This window comes from Salvelinus fontinalis, chromosome 38 (genome assembly GCF_029448725.1).
Source record: "Salvelinus fontinalis isolate EN_2023a chromosome 38, ASM2944872v1, whole genome shotgun sequence".
NCBI lineage: Eukaryota > Metazoa > Chordata > Actinopteri > Salmoniformes > Salmonidae > Salvelinus > Salvelinus fontinalis.
Window position 1 is genome coordinate 19,581,085 of NC_074702.1, and position 15,632 is coordinate 19,596,716.

General features: G+C 45.5%; 1 long non-coding RNA gene across 2 annotated transcripts; it reads right to left on the bottom strand.

The window, feature by feature from the left end:
* Positions 1-1,173: 1,173 nt before the first annotated feature.
* On the bottom strand, positions 1,174-4,622 carry LOC129837585 (uncharacterized). 2 transcript variants are annotated; one of them, XR_008756730.1, is made up of 4 exons: positions 4,484-4,622; positions 2,445-2,521; positions 2,183-2,327; positions 1,174-2,040 (listed from the first exon to the last, which is right to left on the bottom strand). It is a non-coding gene; the product is annotated as an uncharacterized LOC129837585 (long non-coding RNA). The 2 variants fall into 2 exon arrangements; XR_008756729.1 differs by having other exon boundaries at positions 2,171-2,327.
* Between the last annotated feature and the right edge of the window lie 11,010 nt (positions 4,623-15,632).

Here is a 15,632-nt window from a genome sequence, read left to right on the forward strand (position 1 = left end):
ACCAGACATGTCACCCATTGAGCACGTTTGGGATGCTCTGGATCAACGTGTATGACAAGAGTGTTCCAGTTCCCGCCAATATCTAGCAACTTCGCACAGCCATTAAAGAGGAGTGGGACAACATTCCACAGGACACAATCAACATCCTGATCAACTCTATGCGAAGGAGATGTGTTGCGCTGCATGAGGCAAATGGTGGTCACACCAGGTACTGACTGGTTTTTTGATCCACACTCCTATCTTTTTTTTAAGGTATCTGTGACCAACAGATGCATATCTGTATTCCCAGTCATGTGAAATCCATTGATTAGGGCCTACTGAATTTATTTCAACATACTGAGTTCCTTATATGAACTGTAACTCAGTAAAATCTTAGAAATCTTTTGTTCAGTGTAATTTGAGTGTCCCCTCAATATGGGTCCATCCTCATCTTTACACCCCACATCCTCATTTTGACATATATTTATTGTATCTGGTCCTGAGGGCAGCTTCGCCTCGAGGGCAGAAACAAATGTGTTTGGTTAAGTTTAGGCAAGTAATCCTAATTGGTTAAGGTTAGGCAGGTTCAGAGGCTTGGATTAAGTTTAGGCAAGAAATGTTTAGGGTTAAGGTGTATGGCAACCTGTGTGTAACATTAGTTCTGCCATCAAACCAAGATTGAATAAGGTTAACTCTGTTAACAATTGCATTACAAATTTAAATACCATAAATGATTTCTCTCCAACAGGCTACCTTTAAGAAATTGAAAAAATACAAAGTCAAAGAGCTTCTTGCAACTCTGAATTAGACAATAATGTAACCCTGTATGGCTGGAGATCAACAGTAGCCTATCATTCTAAAGCAGGGGAAGCCTTTACACAGCGAGCAGATGTATTGGAACATTAAAGTGATTTATTGAACTTCCCTGTTTCTTTTATTGAATGATGCTTTGACTTGCTGCAATGCAGGAATAGGGCCAGCAGTCTTCACTATAGCACACATTATGCACATGTTGTTTGATCGCAAATTTCACTGGGAGGGCAATTTCCAAAAGATTTTAAAGCGGCCCTGAAACATTTAAAATGCCCCAAACTTCAGGCCCTCAATACCATGGTAGGTGAAAAAGTATAAAAGAGTTCTCAGCCTGACAAGCAATAATATGAAAAGGACATAAACCAAGAAGTCACCCCTTCATTTCCTCTGTTGAAATTATTATTATTTGAAACATCTAGAGACTTAGATGGTGGTTATTTTGGCAAGTGTTCAGAAAGAATGTGCTAATGCTACTAAGAATCCAGTAACAATTACATTTTCATGAATGCTGCCTGGGATTTGTTCCCCCAATAATACAACTTAACACATAAAAGTATTATCATTTGGATAAGATAAAGCAAAAGGAAATTGAGAAAAGCAAAGCAATGTCATGATTTGGATCTATGATTATCGTGCAATGACAGAGTCAAAATAAAGCAGAGAAAACATCCAAACATTTTCCAAGTAAAACATCGAAGCACTCTTGGTGAGTTTTGAAGCATCTTAATGCATATTTCCACAGTGTTCCTCCTCTTCATCATACTCTACTGCTTTGGCCCAATCAAACACCACCCCCTTGCCCCTTCTTCGTATTGACTCCAGGATCTGAAGGATGGTGAGGCATCAGCAGTTGAGTAAACCTTCCACCTAGTCTAGAAGGCGAACTGGAGTTTCTGCCATATTGGTTAACACCTTTCCAGTCATTCCAGACTGCTGAGGGAGCGTCAACGAAGAATTAGGAATAGACACAGGAGATCAGTTTTGAATTGCAGCCGTCTCCTCCTCACCATCCTCAGCCCTCCTCATCCTCCTCCTCGTTGGAGGAGAGTGACCTGAGACCTGGGGAACGGTGGTCTAGTGCCTCCTGCTGGACGTGTTGAATAGCCACAATGCAGGTGAGGAGGGTGTAGTTCAACATGGCGCCCAGGGCCACCAGGACTGACAGCAGCAGCTGCTTGCGCCTCTTACCAGGCTCGTTATCAGCGTCACCCCCTTCAGGCTGGGAGGACATCTTGCAACTAAAACCTTCTGCACAAAAGATAAACAAGAAAAAGTGTGAGACATAATTCAAAAGTTAAACAACAATAGCAAGTTATATAATAGATATCATTGAAGACAATATCATACTGCATGTACAGTATGTTATGTGGTCCTACACCTCATCCCTCACTGGGGAAGTAGAGCGCCAGGATGTTGGAGCAGAAGTGGCTCAGTTGTCCAGTGACTTGAGGTGCTGCTGGAGTCTTCCATTGGGCAGTTTCATCTTCAGGATGGGCACCAAGTAGCGAAATACAAAAGCGTCCAGAGATGAAGGTCTGGAGGGAACAGTGTCATGTAGTTAGAGATGCATAGGGATGCCATGCAAGTGAATTAAGTTGAGGTGCTGAATTCCCAGTTTAATGTCGAGTTAGAACTTCTCTGTGTGGACTTACGAGTCTCCGAAGAAGAACTTGTTTGAGCCCAGCCTCTGCGAGATAAGGTTCATATACTCCATAGCATTGCGGTACAGCTGGAGAGAGAAAGGTGTTGACAAACCGACATCAGGCCAAATTCCCAAATCATTTTGAATCATGATATATTCCTTATTATAAACAGGGTGGTTCAAGTCCTGAATGCTGATTGGCTGACAGCTGTTGTATATCAGACCGTATACCATGGGTATGACAAAACATGTATTTTTACTGCTCTAATTACGTTGGGAACCAGTTTATAATAGCAATAAGGCACCTCGGGGGTTTGTGATACATGGCCAATATACCACAGCTAAGGGCTGTGTCCAGGCACTCCATGTTGCATCGTGCTTAAGAACCAGTGACGGATTGAGGCATAGGCAGCCGCCCAGGGCGGCATCTTGCCTGGGGTGGCATAGGGCACCCGGAAAAAAATAAAATAAATTAAAACAATTAAAAATTCCGAATGGTGACATTTGCGCAATTGGTTTTCTAATCGCTCATTTGCAATTCACGTAAATGATATCATGTCACCGTGTGGCACTGTGGGTCAATTAACCTTGTCGGAGTGGGCGCCCTGATTCTAGTTTGTGAGCTAGGCAGGCTACTTACTGCCTGGGAAGGTCTCACACACAGAAGTACCAGATGGGGAGGGGACGGGGGTAGGTTAACCTCAGGTTTCCCCACTGGAAGCCCGAGGTAGGGGGAGCGGGGCAATCTATCAAATAATGCACCTCTAACTTTGTACAGTACTAATGCAATTAGTAATGCATTTAGTTGTGCAATTTAGTTTGTGTGTTTCTTGTTTGAAGTGCATTAGTGTAATAATCAGCTTCTCTTCTTCATAAGTGTATAATTCTATTTGTATGATCTAGGATTTGTGCAATTTGGTTTTATTTCTGTGTTTTTTGTTAGCAATAGGGTAATAGGGTAATAATTAAATTCTCTTTTTTATTTGTATTTAAATACTACAATTTGTTTCTATTTGTCTTTGTTACTTCTTTTTGATATTTAGGAGTCTTATTTTTGTATATATATATTCATATAGTTTTAAATGTTATGATTATTTATTTGTGTTGTTCCAAATGTCTGAATAAAAATTACAGTTATTGCAGAATGGTGTTTTTTTTTTTAGGGGGAGGTCTTTAACCATTTCAATTCTTTAGCCATTACAAGACTGAAAAAAAGGTACCCTGGACCAGAGCCGTGTATTTAGGTAAGGCTTTGCCCTGGACCAGCGCTTTGGGAAACAAGTCAAGTTCCCATGGCAACCCTATAAACCATTACATCATCACAGGGAGCAATGATTTCTGAAGCATGCGTCAGCTCAGCTATGGAGGCAAGTCCAATGTTCACACCTCTCTCAGCACGGTTTAATCACAGCTAACACCCCCAAATGGCCCTATTCACACATCATTTTTTTTGTTTGTTGATAGCCTATCCCAATTCACACACTTGGAATGTTATGGCCATTTTTAGGTGTTTTTAATGAAAAGTAGTAGTCTAACTTGCTAACGGCAGTGGTATATTTAAATGCGTGTTGTACAAGACCACACTGGACAAGAACTCAAAACCAAAACATGTGGTTGGCACTCAGGAAATAGTCTTGAACCTATTTTTTAATTTAGAAAATTGTTTATTGCTTTTTACTGTGCACAGGTGTTTCAGCATGGATTCTTTCCTCGATGCATAACTGCATGAGTGCCAACCGCATATTTTGGTGTCAGGTGAGATTTTTGCAGAGTGATGCGTCCTCAATAATATATGTAGATAAGGTTTTTCCTTCATTCAATTTTTTTACATTTTTTACATTTGTAATCATCCCAATGTTATTTTTTACATTAAGAATTCTGTATAAACAATATAAATGAAATGGTACCAATACAGTATGCCCCCCCATACTAGACTGGCTGCAAAGGGCACCATAATAAAATGTAATTTGGAAAGATAAGAAAGACTATTAAAACAACAGTTTCCTTGGGTGTACCTACCTTACATCTTCCATCTCCCCCTCCACTCACCTCCTTCTCCAATTCCTCCAATGCTGTCAACTCTTCATCTCCCCTGACCAGCCTCAGCCTCTCCAGCTGCTGGCGCTGAATGCTGCCGGGCAGGAAGAAGTTCAGGGGGAATGGGGCGTGCTTCGCGTGCCATCGCCGAGTCACATCCACATAGTTCTTAGGGTCAATCCACTGAGCATAGACCTAGACCAGAAAGAGAGAGAAGCACAAAAGTGTGAAAGAGATGCAAAAGGGCTTCCACAAGCTAGAGGTAATGACATTGTAGTTACTATGAATTAGAATCCTTAGGATATTCAAATTATTTCAAACAGACACAAAATACAGCAGTTGAGATAGACATTTTGGTATTGAGAGCACAGTGGCTGTTTATCTCACTTCAAAGTGCTGCAGGAAGCCACATGTTGTTCCATGTTGACACGGTTCTGCTGGCACAGGAAACAACGTTTGAAGTATTTTTTATAGGACACAATGAAGCACCAGGTATAATTACCTACAATCTTTCTAGCGAGACAGAGAGTTATGTGACAAAATAAAATAAATTAAGCAAATTCTAATAACTTTTTGCCATAATCGGAGTGATGTGGCACAACCCAGTCACTAGTGCACAACTAGTGACATCTTCCACGTCATCTCATTCTTGCAGAAATGTCTTCTACAACCTCCTCACTCATTCTCCCCACATACGCACGCTTTCTCATTCCCTTCAGCCCCCTCCCTATCTGTCTTGTTCTCTTTGAGTAACAGTGATCCTCACCAGAGCTGGCATCAGTTTTTCCTCCAGGAGTGAGACGAAGGCCAGAGCGTCTGCTCCCTCTTTGGCAGACAGGTCGAAGTCGGCATTGTATTTCTGAAAGATAGGATCATATCACAACACACTTCAGGAGATTCATCACCTTTCACGAACATCACGACAGGATTCACGGACCACAACATTTTAAACCAGTCTCGCTGTCGTCAGGTATTCAAAATAGTTTTTAAAGCCCTTCTGGAACAATACCATGAGCCGCCTTAGGCCGATTACACCATTAGCACTTTCTGTGTTCTCCAGAAACACCTTCAAAAAACTAAAAAGCTACCTCTAAATGAAGGCCTTTATGGGATTCCTGGCAGTCTAGGTGTTCTGGGTCAAGTGTTTTCCATCTAACCTCATGACTGCAGGACAGCCAGTCTGAAATGGTGCATGCTGGGATCAAGAAGAACTCAACATGATTGGAAATCTAAGAGAGGTTCTCTCCCTCCCTCGCTCCCTCCCTCGCTCTGGAGGGTAAAATAAGCAGTTTTTGACTGACTTTGGGAGGTTTGTCTGGAAACCCCACCATCCTTACCCCTTTACTGTCTAATCCTTTGGGATGATCTCACCAGGCTTTCCCTGTTCGCTCCCATTGACACCACCACAGCACTTATCAATCTGCTTTGCATTGTGGTTTCTAACATCCCTACTGCAGTAGCTCACAACCCACCTACCACAGTCATGGGGCAGTTATTATCTTGGCTAATGGGTTCCATCTGGGCATTAGCTAAAGTGTGCATTTAATTGAGCTTGAGGGATGGGAGGAAAGATCATAGGAGACATTGCTTTTCTCAATGGGAAATCGGGTCATAGGAAATGTTGTTATGAGAATCGATCAGTAGTTTTGAATTCAGGGGCCATAATTCACTTTAAGAAAGTGTGGAACAGAGCATGGAGCAGCTCTTTCAGACAAAGCAGAGGACTGTGCTGTACATGAGCAGGCGATCTCTCGGTCACCTGTTTCCTGAGGTGGATGATGATGTCACTGGGCCGAGAGAGGCTCCCATTCTCGCTGGTCTTCAGAGCAGGCAGGGAGCCTACCAAAGGGGAAAAATTGAAAGACAGGCACCTCACAACACCACTCATTAACAGCCACTGTTAATGTGACCATTACAGACCGATGGAGAGAGAACAGGAGAGTGGGATAGAGAGAAAATGTAGAGATGAAGAAGAGAGAAAAGGCAGAGGAGAGCCATTGGTGAAGAGAGGGAAGACATTAAGTCTGGAAAGTAAGAATCAAGAAAAACATACTATACAGATGGAGAAATAATGTAGTAAAAGAGAAAGGAATAACAAACAAGAACAAAGTGAAAAGAAGGAGCTATTTTCTGCCCATTTTATAGAGAGCACATTTTCCTTCCATTCCATTTATAAGTCTCCCTGTGTTCCCTTTGATTATAGGAGAATATGCCTATTTCTGAAGTGAATTAATGCAGCCATGTTTCTCGAGTTGAGACAACCAAAAATTAAAGGATCTAAAAACGAAAGACAAGACATCTTACCAGTGGGACTTCTCCAGGGGTTGCCGATCTTGTGAAGTTTGCAAACTTTGCATAAGACTGTAGTAAAGGGAGACGATTAACAGAGTAACGCTGAGCTAAAACATGTTGAGCCAGACATACCTTAGTTTCCACAGCCTTGTATAATTATATATATATTTTTAAACAGGCCAAATACCCCAGGAAGCATCCGAGCTGGGCCCAAAATAATTCCACTAACATAAAGGGAGGGGTAGGGAGGCATGAACGCCTCAATTAAGGCAGACCCTTAGGACCCAATAGACAGTGTGTAAAAACAAACAGCAAGCATCTAAACAACATGAATGTGGGATAGGCTGCTTAACTCTAGACACCACAGACACCAGGCTATACTCGATAACCTTTAGCACCACAGCAAAGTCTGGCCTACCCCGGCCAAACCCTAACCCGACTACGCTGGGCCAATTGTGCGCCGCCCTATGGGACTCCCAATCTCAGCCGGTTGTGATACAGCCTGGAATAAAAACCAGGGTCTGTAGTGATGCCTTTACCACAGATGCAGTGCCTTAGACCGCTGCGTCACTCAGGAACCCCAAAGACAAAACACCCGGAACAAAAAAAGGATGAAATTAAAGATTGACACTAGGAATGAGACATTGAGCCTTCTGAAAAGGATAGGAAAAAAACTTTGCGCAGTTGCAATTAATTATATATAATAAAATAAAATAATTAATTATTTGTAAAAACCTGTCCCTAATCCGTGTGGACGGATATAAACATCGGTAGATGTAACAATGTACAGTTGAAGTTGGAAGTTTACATACACTTAGGTTGGAGTCATTAAAACTCGTTTTTCAACCATTCCACAAATGTCTTTTTAACAAACTATAGTTTTGGCAAGTCGGTTAGGACATCTACTTTGTGCATGACACAAGTAATTTTCCCAACAGTTGTTAATAACAGACAGATTATTTCACTGTATCACAATTCCAGTGGGTCAGAAGTTTACATACACCAAGTTGACTGTGCCTTTAAACAGTTTGGAAAAATCCAGAAAATTATGTCATGGCTTTAGAAGCTTCTGATAGGCTAATTGACATAATTTCAAATCAAATCCAATTTATTTGTCACATACACATGGTTAGGAGATGTTAATGTGAGTGTAGCGAAATGCTTGTGCTTCTAGTTCCGACCATGCAGTAATATCTAACAAGTAATATAACCTAATAATTTCACAACAACAAGTTAAAGCTTGGTCGCAAATGGGTCTTCCAATTGGACAATGACCCCAAGCATACTTCCAAAGTTGTGGCAAAATGGCTTAAGGACAACAAAGTCAAGGTATTGAAGTGGCAATCACAAAGCCCTGACCTCAATCCTATAGAAAATGTGTGGGCAGAAATGAAAAAATGTGTGCAAGCAAGGAGGCCTACAAGCCTGACTCAGTTACACCAGCTCTGTCAGGAGGAATGGGCCAAAATTCACCCAACTTATTGTCGGAAGCTACCCGAAACATTTGACCCAAGTTAAACAATTTAAAGGCAATGCTACCAAATACTAATTGAGTTTATGTAAACTTCTGACCCACTGGGAATGTGATGAAATAAATAAAAGCTGAAATAAATCACTCTACTATTATTCTGACTCTGATTATTCTGATTTCACATTCTTAAAATAAAGTGGTGATCCTAACTGATCCAAGACAGGGAGTTTTTACATCGAATTTAATGTCAGGGATTTTGAAAAACTGAGTTTAAATGTATTTGGCTAAGGTGTATGTGTCAGAGTCTATCTAAAAGATAGCGAAGGAGTCAGGCGCAGGACACAGGTAAGAGTAACAATCACTGATTTACTCAATCCAAAATGTAACAAAATCCCGTTCCAAACAAGGACAAAACAGGACTCAAAATTCAACACACCGGAACACACGAAAGACAATCACGCACAAAACAGAAAGGGAAACCAGAGGGTTAAATAAGGAACATAATTATGAGATGGGAACCAGGTGTGTAAACCAAAACAAAAGGAAAAATGAAACATGGATCGTGTCGGCTAGAAAGCCGGTAACGTCGACCGCCGAACACCGCCCGAACAAGGAGAGGGAACAACTTCGGTGGAAGTCGTGACAGTACCCCCCCCCCCCCCCCCCCCCCCCCCCCCCCCCCCCCCCTTGACGCGCGGCTCCAGCTGCGCGCCGACACCGGCCTCGGGGACGACCCGGGGGACGGGGACGCAGGGCGATCCGGATGGAGTCGGTGAAATTCCTGGAGTAACGATGGGTCCAGGATGTCCCCCACCGGTGCCCAGCATCTCTCCTCCGGGCCGTACCCCTCCCACTCCACGAGGTACTGAAGGCCTCTCGCCCGACGCCTTGAGTCCATGATGGCTCGCACAGTATACGCCGGGGCCCCCTCGATGTCCAGAGGGGGCGGAGGAACCTCCGTAATCAGGGGGGAGCTGTAACCTATAGCAAACCTTGTTCAGTCTCCTCAGGACTTTGAATGGCCCCACAAACCGCGGACACAGCTTCCGGCAGGACAGGTGAAGGGGCAGGTTTCGGGTTGAGAGCCAGCCAATTTTAAAATAGTGCTGAATTTTTCTTCTGAACCTTGTTTTGTTGTTTACATGCCAAGAAGCTTCAGCATGTGTTTTTGGCGTTCTTTGTAAATTGAATAATTGAGTTACTACTGTTTCACTGCGGTGGCGGTCGGCACTCATCTTCTGCCGCCTGATGGCCCTTTGCAGACGCACATGGGCAGCGTCCCATGTCTCCTCCGAGTGCCGAAACCATTCATCCCCCGCAGGAGCCTCGATCTGGCTCTAATGCCATGGTGCTAGGACCGGCTGGTATCCTAGCACACACTGAAAAGGTGACAGGTTAGTGGAGGAGTGGCGGAAGGAGTTTGAGCCATCTCTGCCAGGGGAGAAACACCGCCCACTCCCCCGGCCGGTCCTGGCAATAGGACCGCAGAAACCTACCCACCTCCTGGTTGACTCTTTCCACCTGCCCGTTGCTCTCAGGGTGAAAACCTGAGGTAAGGCTGACCGAGACCCCCAGGTGCTCCATAAACTCCCTCCAGACTTTAGACGTGAATTGGGGACCCCGATCAGAAACTATATCCTCAGGCACCCTGTAGTGCCGGAATACGTGGGTGAACAGGGCCACCGCAGTCTGTAGAGCCGTAGGGAAACCGGGCAAAGGAAGGAGACGGCAGGACTTAGAAAACCGATCCACAACGACTAGGATCGTGGTGTTACCCTGCGAGGGTGGAAGATCCGTCAGGAAATCCACCGAGAGGTGTGACCAAGGTCGTTGTGGAACGGGAAGGGGTTGTAATTTCCCTTTGGGCAGGTGTCTAGGTGCCTTGCACTGTGCGCACACCGAATAGGAGGACACAAACTCTCACGTTCTTGGCTAACATGGGCCATCAGTACTTCCCAGCAAGACAGCGCACTGTCCGACCGATGCCAGGATGACCAGAGGAGGGTGAAGTGTCGGCCCAGCAGATCAAACGATCGCGGACATCGAACGGAACATACTTACGCCCAACCGGACACTGGGTAGGAGTGGGCTCTGAACGTGACGCTCGTTTGATGTCCGCGTCCACCTCCCACACCACTGGTGCCACCAGGCAAGAAGCTGGAATAATGCGAGCGGGATCTGCGGACCACTCCTCTGTGTCATATATCCGGGACAGTGCGTCTGCCTTAACTTTCTGGGAACCTGGTCTGTAGGAGAGGGTGAAAGAAAAGCGGGTGAAAAACATGGCCCACCTTGCCTGGCGAGGGTTCAGTCTCCTCGCTGCTCGAATGTACTCCAGATTGCGGTGGTCAGTCCAAATGAGAAAAGGGTGTCTGGTCCCCTCAAGCCAATGTCTCCACGCTTTCAGAGCCTTGACAACAGCCAACAACTCCCGGTCCCCCACATCATAGTTTCGCTCCGCCGGGCTGAGCTTCTTCGAAACGAATGCACAGGGGCGGAGCTTTAGTGGCGTACCCAAGCGCTGAGACAGCACAGCCCCTATCCCTGCCTCGGACGCGTCCACCTCAACTATGAACGCTAAGGAGGGATCAGGATGAGCCAGCACGGGAGCCGAGGTAAACAGAGCCTTCAGGTGACCAAAAGCCCTGTCCGCCCCAGTTGACCACTGTAGTCGCACCGGTCCCTCCTTCAGCAGTGAGGTAATTGGGAGCCGCTACCTAAACAAAACCCCGGATAAACCTCCGGTAGTAGTTGGCAAACTCTAAAAACCGCTGCACCTCCTTTACCGTGGTTGGAGTCGGCCAATTACGCACGGCTGAAATGCGGTCATTCTCCATCTCTACCCCTGACGCGGAAAAGCGGTACCCTAGGAAGGAGACGGACTGTTGGAAGAACAGACATTTCTCAGCCTTGACGTACAGGTCATGTTCCAACAGTCGACCAAGCACCCTGCGTACCAGGGACACATGCTCGGCGCGTGTAGCGGAGTATATTAGAATGTCATCTATATACACCACTACACCCTGCCCGTGCAGGTCCCTGAAAATCTCATCTACAAAGGATTGGAAGACTGATGGAGCATTCAGTAACCCGTACGGCATGACGAGGTACTCATAATGCCCAGAAGTGGTGCTAAATGCTGTCTTCCACTCATCTTCCGCCCGGATACGCACCAGGTTGTAAGCGCTCCTGAGGTCCAATTTTGTGAAGAAGCGCGCCCCGTGTAATGACTCTGGCTATGAGCGGTAGCGGGTAACTGTATTTTACCGTGATCTTATTTAAACTTCGATAATCAATACACGGCGCAAACCTCCATCCTTCTTCACAAAAAAGAAACTCGAGAAGAGGTGAGATGGAAGGCCGAATGTATCCCTGTCCCAGAGATTCGGTGACATATGTCTCCATAGCCGCCGTCTCCTCCTGTGACAGAGGATACACTCTACTCCTGGGAAGTGCAGCTTCTACCAAGAGATCTATCGATGGGGTGGTAATTGAGTCGCCTTCTTTTTACAGAAGGCGAGTGCCAAATCGGCATATTCGGGGGGGAATGTGCATGGTGGAGACCTGGTTTGGACTTTCCACCGTAGTGGCACCTAAGGAAACACCTACACACCTCCCTGAGCACTGACGGGACCATTCCTTGAGAGCCCTCTGTTGCCACGAAATAGTGGGATCATGCGAAGCCAACCAGGGAATCCCCAACACAACAGGGAACGCAGGAGAGTCGATTAGGAAGAGACTAATTCGCTCCCTATGACTCTCCTGCGTTATCGTAGTGAGCGGAGCTGTGACCTCCCTAATTAGCCCCGACCCCAAAGGACGACTGTCTAAGGCATGTATAGGGAAGGGAACATCAACAGACACAATAGGGATCCCTAATCTCATAGCAAAGGAACGGTCGATAAAGTTCCCAGCTGTGCCTGCTAGCGCCTTATGCTACTAGCGCCTTATGCTGGGAACGTGGGGAAAACTCGGGAAATTCTATTGACAACCACATGTGTGCAACAGGGAGCTCTGGGTGAGTGGTGTGCCTACTCACCTGGGATGACCCACCAGCACTCCGCCTGCTACCTCTACCTCCTGGGGAACCCCCCCAGCACCGACCAGCAGTGTGCCCTCTGCGGCCACAGTTGGTGCAGGGAATGGTCCCCCCTCCGGTCCCCCTCGTTGCAGCGCCTCCCAACTCCATAGGCGTTGGATCAGGAGTGCTGGGGGATGGAACTGACGGACCCCGATCAGGACGTCCGCGGGAGGCCAACAGGTTATCCAACCCGATCGATAGGTCCACCAGCTGGTCCAGTGTAAGGGTGGTGTCCCTGCAGGCTAGCTCCCGACGAACGTCCTCTCGTAAGCTACACCTGTAGTGATCGATCAGGGCCCGCTCATTCCATCCCGCGCCGGCCGCCAGAGTTCTAAAGTCCAGCGCAAAATCTTGAGCACTCCTCATCCCCTGACGTAGATGAAATAGGCGTTCCCCCGCCGATCTCCCCTCCGGGGGATGATCGAATAGCGCCTGGAAATGGCGGGCGAACCCCTCATAATCATCCAACATCTGACCTTCCCTGCCCCAGATAGCGTTGGCCCATTCCAGGGCTTTACCGGTCAGACAGGAGATGAGGGCGCTCACTCTCTCGCGTCCCGAAGGGGCTGGCCGGACAGATGCCAGGTAGAGCTCCAGCTGGAGTAGGAACCCCTGACACCCGGCAGCTGTCCCATCATACGCCCTCGGGAGCGAGAGCTGAATCCCACCGGATCCTGATGACGGAGAGGTGGACATCACGGTAAGTAGTGGTGGAACCTGAGGAGACGACACAGGGTTTACGGGAAAACCCCCTCTCTCACATCGGTCCATGGTTTGCAGCACGCGATCCATGGCTGTACCCAGAGTCTGCAGCATGGTCGCGTGCTGCTGAACGCGCTCCTCCATTTGAAGCGGAAGGCTGGCTGCACCTGCTGACTCCATGTATGATGGTGCGTGATTCTGTCAGAGTCTATCTAAAAGATAGCGAAGGAATCAGGCGCAGGACACAGGTAAGAGTAACAATCACTGATTTACTCAATCCAAAACGTAACAAAATCCCGTTCCAAACAGGGACAAAACAGGACTCAAAATACAACACACCGGAACACACGAAAGACAATCAAGCACAAAACAGAAAGGGAAACCAGAGGGTTAAATAAGGAACATAATTATGAGATGGGAACCAGGTGTGTAAACAGACAAAACAAAAGGAAAAATTAAACATGGATCGGTGGCGGCTAGAAAGCCGGTGAAGTCGACCGCCGAACACCGCCCGAACAAGGAGAGGGAACAACTTCGGTGGAAGTCGTGACAGTATGTAAACTTCCGACTTCAACTGTAGATTGCAGATTATTTTTATCAATGGGATGGGCATTTCTTGCTTTAAACTGTTCGGATGGAGATTATGGAAGAAAGGATGTGGAGCCTGCCCTGCCTGAAAGAGTCCTGGAGCATGCAGTGTGATTAGGCAAGGGAAGGGGAGTGGCGGGTAGCTGTGCCAGTTGTGATGTAACAAACGGTTCCTGAAGAGATAAATAACCTGTAAGGAGATTGAAAAAGTAGAAGGAACGCAGTAAAATACCAGAGTAAAAAAGCTTGTGAAGGAGAAACTTCAATAGGTCTAATAGAAACGGATTAGATGTCTAAACATAGCCTGCATTCTCAAACTAAGACCAGTGCCAAGTTTCACAAAACACTTCTTACACACAAACTTAAGCTTTTAAGAAAAAAACAAGTTCATAAAATAGATTGTAAGTGCAATTCCTCAACAACATCTTAAGATTTAATGATTTTCTTACAAACTTCTCAAATATCTTCTGAATCTTCTTAAAATGTTTGTTGCTAGGCAACTAATTTAGCTAGCTATCTAGCCAGCAATGGCGATCATGTTAGCATAATTCGTACTGAGATTACTGTTCTAAAACATGTTTTGGGGTTTAAAATAATCAATACAGAAACTTTCAGATGAAGTTTGTTAGTGAATTAAACATGTTAAATTGCTTTCATGAACTTATTATCTCACTGCCCAGAGTTTAGAACAAGGGTTTAGCTATGTTGGAATTAAGAAAAAAATCCAATAACTTTATTTTCAAGAATCTAATTTCTTCTTAACTTTTTGCTTAAGGAAGAAACATAAGAAATAGAGCAAGAACATTTCCAATAAGATTTTTCAGGAATAACAACCTTGCTTGACTTTCTTCATAAATCTAGAGTTGTGGAAAAAAATGGCAGTTAAGAAGAAATGTCTTCTTAAGAAGGTTGTGTCAATCTGGGCCCAGGTCACCATTCATGGAACGTATGGTCCTGCATTTCTGCTTACTGTGTCCTGCAATCACAAGGAAAGTCATATTCCAGAATGAAATAAGCAAACAGTAATCGACTGCATTAATATGCCTTCAATGGATCTCAAAGCAATTGTTGTATTGCAGTAGACTTGATACAAAGTAGCCTAAAGACACATTGCACTATAGATTGACAAGGCAAATGCACAGCAACATTTATGATTGTGTATTGCTGATAGATAGCTATACATAAAATTACATTCCTATAAATGTGGTTTGGCAGAGTTGAACAGATCGACCTGACTATGCTTGCAGACAGGCGTGACGGGACGTCATTTCATGGAAAAGAAGAGGTAATTCCTTCCACAGTGTCCGCAAGTACTTACAAACCCCACTTTCAGCTGGCCCCAGGGCATTGAGAATGGCCTTATTGCTTTAATGTATCCTACAATCATCAAAACCGATAACACACCTAATGTCACGATCGTGTGGGGGAGAGACGGACCAAAACGCAGCATGTGGAAAATAAGCCATCTTCTTTTTATTGTGAAGAAGAAAAAAACGAAACAAAACACTTACAAACTAACAAAACAATAAACAACCGTGAAGCTATAAACGAAGTGCACACACACATGCTACAAACGTTCACCATAGACAATTACCCACAACAAACTAAAGCCTATGGCTACCTTAAATATGGCTCCCAATCAGAGACAACAGAAACCAGCTGTCTCTAATTGGGAACCCATTCAGGCAACCATAGACTTTCCTAGACAACTACACACAACATAGACACAGCTAGACAACTATACTAAACATAAACCCAACTACTCTAAATAAACCCCCTAAACCTTACAACCACCCTAGACACTACAAAACCCACATAAATTACCCATGTCACACCCTGACCTAACTAAAATAATAAAGAAAACAAAGAATACTAAGGCCAGGGCGTGACATAACCCCCCCCTTAAGGTGCGAACTCCGGGCGCACCAGCACACAGTCTAGGGGAGGGTCTGGGTGGGCTTCCTTCCACGGTGGCGGCTCCGGCACTGGTCGTGGTCCCCACCCCACCACAGTCACTACCCGCCTCC